This window comes from Pongo abelii, chromosome 15, assembly GCF_028885655.2.
Source record: "Pongo abelii isolate AG06213 chromosome 15, NHGRI_mPonAbe1-v2.0_pri, whole genome shotgun sequence".
Lineage (NCBI taxonomy): Eukaryota > Metazoa > Chordata > Mammalia > Primates > Hominidae > Pongo > Pongo abelii.
Genome location: NC_072000.2, coordinates 11,256,421 through 11,262,734, shown reverse-complemented (window position 1 = coordinate 11,262,734; position 6,314 = coordinate 11,256,421). Strand labels below are relative to the sequence as shown.

The following is a 6,314-nucleotide window of genomic DNA, read 5'->3' as shown; positions in this document are numbered from 1 at the left end:
CTGATAGAATTTCAAAAACAAGCTAACGCTTTGTCCAACTCTTCAATTAAGACAAACTCCTGCCCTAATAGAGTATAGGCATAAGCATGATTTGGATCCACTTGGATAGCTCTCTGGAAGAATTTAATTGCAATATCGTGTTCCCATTGCAGACTGAAACACTTCCCTGCAGCACACCAGGCCTCTGGCGAATTTTTATGCATGTCTGTGGAGTCTTTTGACAGAACTGAAAGAGTAACATCTTTTTGAAGCTGCCAAAGTGTTGTAGAGTAGATTTCCATGCCTTTGACTCTATGCTTCTCAGTCCTTCTAACCTCTGAGAGTATTCTTTCAGCTTGCATGTACTCTGAAAGTTCAAAATAGACCCTTCCAATTTGGCGCAGAACCCAACCAGTATTGTAGTGGTGAGAAGGTAGATGGCTCAAAATATTCATAGCTTCTTTGCAATGGTATGAACACAAAGCTAAATAACCTTTCCCCCTTTCACGAAGAAGGCTCATCAAGCCTTCTGCTACTGCTTTTTGTAGATTAAAAGCCTGAATCTGAGGTGTGATTGTGGATATTTTCCCTTCTGAATGATGAAAGAGTCCAATTTTGTAATTTCCAGGCTATCGTTTATGTTAGGTTGAGTTATTCCTCCTTCATTAGTTTTACTTTTTGTTTTTCTGTTTGGGATTTTAGGTGGAAACTTAATTTTTAATGTCTTCCTATTCTCCTTGGTTGCGGAACTGTCACTAGTAAAGAGTCGTGAACTTCTTCAATGCAGTGCATTTGGGGGAGATATCATAGTGGGGCTCAATATCTGAGGTGTTGTATTTATTTATGGATCAGAACTTTCTGTTTGTGCAAGAATTGGAGTTACCTCTTGGCTATTTCCACTCTGTGAGAAGACAGACTTTGCTCCAGTTTGGCCGATTCTGGCAACAGACTTTTTTGAAGGGGCTCTGGTGGATGGCACATCAATTTCAGAAGGTGTATTAGTGTAGTTTTGTAAATAGGATCCATCTCCAGGACTTGGGGTTTCTAATGGCAAAATCCCAAAACTTGGGGCTAATGGACTAAGAGCTGCTGGTCCTCCTAATAAACTTCGACCAGTTTTTGGTTTATTTTGAACCTGCTTAGAATATATGGAAGTTCCTGTTCCCAGTGGGACAGTTTCAGGTGAAATTACAGCTGAATCAATAGAAGATACTGGGAAATCTGTATTCAAGGAATATTTTGAATTAGAAGATTCTAAATTCAATATGTTTAATTCAGTTGTGTCCTGGGGTGTTTCTGTAAGAACGATCTCAGGCTGTCTGTGACATAAACTATGATTAGGTACTTGTGTTGTGCAAGAGTTGGGCAGACAGTTGCTAAAGTTCTGTAAAGACGTGAATTTAATTGTTTGGTCAGGATCTGGCTTTTCAACTATTTCACATAACGATTCAAAGGGATACCAGAAGAAAAGATTTAAAACTAAGGCTATTTTGGTAGCATTCTGATCCTTTGGCAAGCCGATCTGTCTTTCAATATACATGTCCGAATAATGGAAGGGGAAATCAAGCTGAATCACCAAACTCAGTAACAATATCATCATGGCTTTTCTGCTTATGAAGCACTCCACCTGATAAGATTTGTTCCCCTTCTGCAAGCTTGCTGGGATCAACACAACACTTTGCAAGCAGGTATTTGCATTGCGGTGTAGTACAACTATGTCCTTTCAGGAGTCCATATGCTTTACAGGCCTTTCCTGGGTGGTAAGAACAGGTCGCCAGTAAAAACAAGGCTTCTTCTCAGTGTACTTCTGCATAAAGGCGTTCTGTGAGAAAAACCCCATCTCGGTATGCATAGAGGTTTAATGCTTGCCATATAGCAGCCTGGACGGGTTCCTGCAGCACCGTCGTCGTCGAGGCTCAGACCCACTTTCTGCAATGCCTCAGGCCCCCCCACCAACCCGCCCAACCTCCTTCCCCCCGTAGTGGCTCCGGCCCGGCCAGCCTCAGCTCATTTAAACTCACCAGTTTTGTAGGTTGCCTGTTCACTCTGATGGTAGTTTCTTTTGCTGTGCAGAAGCTCTTTAGTTTAATTAGGTCCCATTTGTCAATTTTGGCTTCTGTTGTCATCGCTTTTGGTGTTTTAGACATGAAGTCCTTGCCCATGACTATGTCCTGAATGGTAATGCCTTGGTTTTCTTCTAGGGTTTTTATGGTTTTAGGTCTAACATTTAAGTCTTTAATCCATCTTGAATTGATTTTTGTATAAGGTGTAAAGAAGGGATCCAGTTTCAGCTTTCTACATATGGGTAGCCAGTTTTCCAAGCACCATTTATTGAATAGGGAATCCTTTCCCCATTGCTTGTTTTCCTCAGGTTTGTCAAAGATCAGATAGTTGTAGATATGTGGCATTATTTCTGATGGCTCTGTTCTGTTCCATTGATCTATATATCTGTTTTGGTACCAGGACCAGGCTGCTTTGTTACTGTAGCCTTGAAGTATAGTTTAAAGTCAGGTAGTGTGATGCCTCCAGCTTTGTTCTTTTGGATAAGGATTGACTTGGCGATGCAGGCTCTTTTTTGGTTCCATATGAACTTTAAAGTAGTTTTTTCCAATTTTGTGAAGAAAGTCATTGGTAGCTTGATGGGGATGGCAAAGGGATCTAGAACTTGAAATACCATTTGACCCAGCCATCCCATTCCTGGGCATATACCCAAAGGACTATAAATCATGTTGCTATAAAGACACATGCACACGTATGTTTATTGCAGCATTATTCACAATAGCAAAGACTTGGAACCAACCCAAATGTCCAACAATGATAGACTGAATTAAGAAAATGTGGCACATATACACCCTGGAATACTATGCAGCCATAAAAAAGGATGAGTTCATGTCCTTTGCAGGGACATGGATGAAATTGGAAATCATCATTCTCAGTAAACTATCACAAGAACAAAAAACCAAACACCGCATATTCTCACTTATAGGTGGGAATTGAACAATGAGAACACATGGACACAGGAAGGGGAACCTCACACTCTGGGGACTGTTGTGTGGTGGGGGGAGGGGGGAGGGATAGCACTGGGAGATATACCTAATGCTAGATGATGAGTTAGTGGGTGCAGTGCAACAGCATGGCACATGTATACATATGTAACTAACCTGCACATTCTGCACATGTACCCTAAAACTTAAAGTATAATATTAATAAAAAAATAAAAATAAAAAATAAACTCACCAGTTACCAGGGGTTGGGGGAGGCCAAACCAGAATGACTTCTTTACCCTGCTGACTCTGGAAAGCCTGGCCCCTTGTGATCCATTGCAAAGTGAGAGTTACCTCATGTTTGGAAAACGGATCTGATCCCAAGTTCAGTGGAGGGATGTGGCATGTAGGACGAAGGACTCTCTTCCTTCTGATTCTGTCTGCACAGAGGGTCCTAGGGCTGGAGCTCTCTCTTTGCGGACTGCTGACTCCGTCTACCTTGGGTTCCATCAGCCCCACCCTGGGACACGGGCCTTGGCAAATTCTGGCCCTTCCTGGCCCTTAAGTGGCTGTCAGAAACCCCTTCTCGTGCTCGGATGCCCCAATGACTGTGGCTCGCACCTCTCTGGAAACATTGGAAATCTCTCCTCTATGCATGGTCACCTAAAAGCCCAGGAGCTCGGTACACACGGCCGCCTTCCTCCTCACTGCTTTCAGGAGAGAATGCTGAGTCTCCTACGGATTCTTGACTTGAGTTCTTCATGGGTGTGTGGTTAAGACGTAGTTAGACCAGACGTATTAACTCAGGCCGGGTGCTGGTGGCTCACGTCTGTAACCCCAACACTTTGGGAGGCCGAGGCGTAGGATCCCTTGAGGAATCACCTAACTCTGGAGAGTTTGAGGATGCAGTGAGTGAGCCATAATGGTGTCACTGCACTCCAGTTTGGGCGAAAGAATGAGTGAGGCCCTGCCACAGGCATGCAGGCAGGCAGGGAGACAGACAACATCTGTATTATGTTCCTCTCAGGGTAGGAAGTAAAAATAACAGAAAACAGCACTTAATTTTTTTTTTGGGGGGGGGCAGAGTTTCACTCTTGTTGCCCACGCTGGAGTGCAATGGCACCATCTCGGCTCACTGCAACCTCCACCTCCTGTGATCAAGCGATTTTCCTGCCTCAACCTCCTGAGTAGCTGGGATTACAGGCATGTGCCACTACACTTGGCTGATTTTGTATTGTTAGTAGAGATGACATTTCTCTATGTGGGTCAGGCAGGTCTCGAACTGGCCACCTCAGGTGATCTGCCCACCTCGGCCTCCCAAATTGCTGGGATGACAGGCTTGAGCAGTTGTGCCTGGCCAGTTACTTTTTTTTAAATTTTCAATTTTAATCTATTTATTATTATTATTTATTTTTGAGACGGAGTTTCACTCTGTTGCCCAGACTGGAGTGCAGTGGCGTAATGTCAGCTTACTGCAAGCTCTGCCTCCTAGGTTCACACCATTATCCTGTCTCAGCCTCCAAAGTAGCTGGGACTACAGGCGCCCGCCACCACGCCTGGCTAATTTTTTGTATTTTGAGTAGAGACGGGGTTCCTGTGGCTGCCAGGATGGTCTCGATTTCCTGATCCCTGTGATTCGCCTGCCTCGGCCTCCCAAAGTGCTGGGATTACAGGCATTAGCCACCGTGCCCAGCCTATTTATCTATTTATTAACTTTGAGTCCAGGTTATGATACGAGTCAGTTTTTGTATTTTTTTAGAGACGAGGTTTCACCATGTTGCCAAGGCTTGGATGGAGGGATCCACCTTCCCTCGCCTCCCAAAGTGCGGGGATGACAGGCATGAGCCTACCGTGCCCAGCTCCCCCACTTCCCCCCCAGCTTATCCCTCAGGTGCCCAAGGCCGAGCGGTGGTGTGTGGTTCCCACCCCCAGCACCCCTCCTCCAGTGGCCACCACTGTGTCTGCGAGTGGGTCCTGAGGGAGCTCGTTGGTGTGGGGGTTGAGGTGGTTGAGTGAGACGCACCCCTCCCACGCAGGGAAGGGTGCCGCTTGGTCTGGCGAGCGCAGGTCCCATGCTCCCCTCTGGCGGGTGCGTGCGGGCCATGTGAGCTATCGCGGTGGGCTCAGGCAGGTGATGCATGTGCCGGCAGACTGCCAATGGGCTACTGTTCGGTCTCCGACAGGTTGTGTGTAGGTTTACTTGGAGGTGCTTTGCCTGGGAGAAAGGAGGCAGGTGGACGGGGGGACCCTTGGGGGATTGCGTGCACGCGCAGCAGCCAGGCCCCTGCCCAGACCGCGAAGGCTTAAGGTTGCCGCACGCATATTTTTCTTGGTACCACAGGCCCCCTCCCTTCCCCAGGCGTCCCTGAGCGCCTCTGTGGGCCCGACGAGGGGCAACTGGCAGGTGGGGAGTGTGAACCATCCTCGGTGAGAAAGCCTTCTGTAGCGATCCAAGAGGTGTGCCTTTGGGTTACAGGATCCCCCGGCCTGCCACCTCTCTCTGCATTATGGTAGTGCTGCCATAGTGACTCACTTGCAGAGGACCCTCCTCCCCTTCCCCCTCGATGGGATGGGGGTGGAGAGCAAGGGTTTTGCCGGGCTCCGCGGTGGGGCCGAGGGTGCCTCGTTGCCTACTGTGTGGCACGCGTCTCCCCCTTCCAAGTTGGGGGAAGATCCTGCTGGGCCGGACCGGCATCGTAGAGGTTGGGAAGCTGCGCAAGAGGTGGCTGTGCCCGGTGTTCCATCCAGTGAGTGACTCGCTCTGCTGTGAGCTGGATCTCTGCCCACTCCCCTGTGGAGAAGCAACCGGTGCCGACGACCGCATTTGCGTGGCATGGGGTTGGGCTGCCTGGCCCTGGGAAACGTCCCAAGTGGGGGCCACGCCAGTCTCCCAGAGCTTGACTGGGATGGAGGTTGGAAGAGAAACGAGCAATGTGGCCCTGGCGTTGGGTTTGTGGTGAGGTCGTTTCGGGGTCCTGATGGTGGGATCCGGGGCTCGTGAGGTGGGTCTCAGTGGGTGCCGAGGGCCATCTGGCATCCTAGGTGGGGTGCCGTGGGACCTTCCTCGTGTCTGTGGCAGTGGAATCCCATGGTCGTGTTTTCCTGGTGGCCCGGCTGTGGCTGAGGTTTCTCCCCGAGCCACCCCTCTGTGAGCTCCTGGGTCCCCATGTCCTCATGGTCCCTGGCCTTGCCTGTCTGTGCCCCCACCCCACCCGTGGATCCTCTCTCCCTTAGTGGCTCACTGGCTTAGGTTGTGGCGGCCCCGTTTAGGACCAAACCCGGCTCCACCTTGTGGGGTGCCGCCGCTGGCCACTTGTTGGCCCGTTGTCCATGTCCCCAGGCGTGCGCTTT

The 6,314-nt window shown here is 48.9% G+C and overlaps 1 pseudogene; it reads right to left on the bottom strand.

Moving 5' to 3' along the window:
• Window positions 1-566: 566 nt before the first annotated feature.
• On the bottom strand, window positions 567-5,385 carry LOC134760112 (cell division cycle protein 27 homolog; annotated as a pseudogene).
• Between the last annotated feature and the right edge of the window lie 929 nt (window positions 5,386-6,314).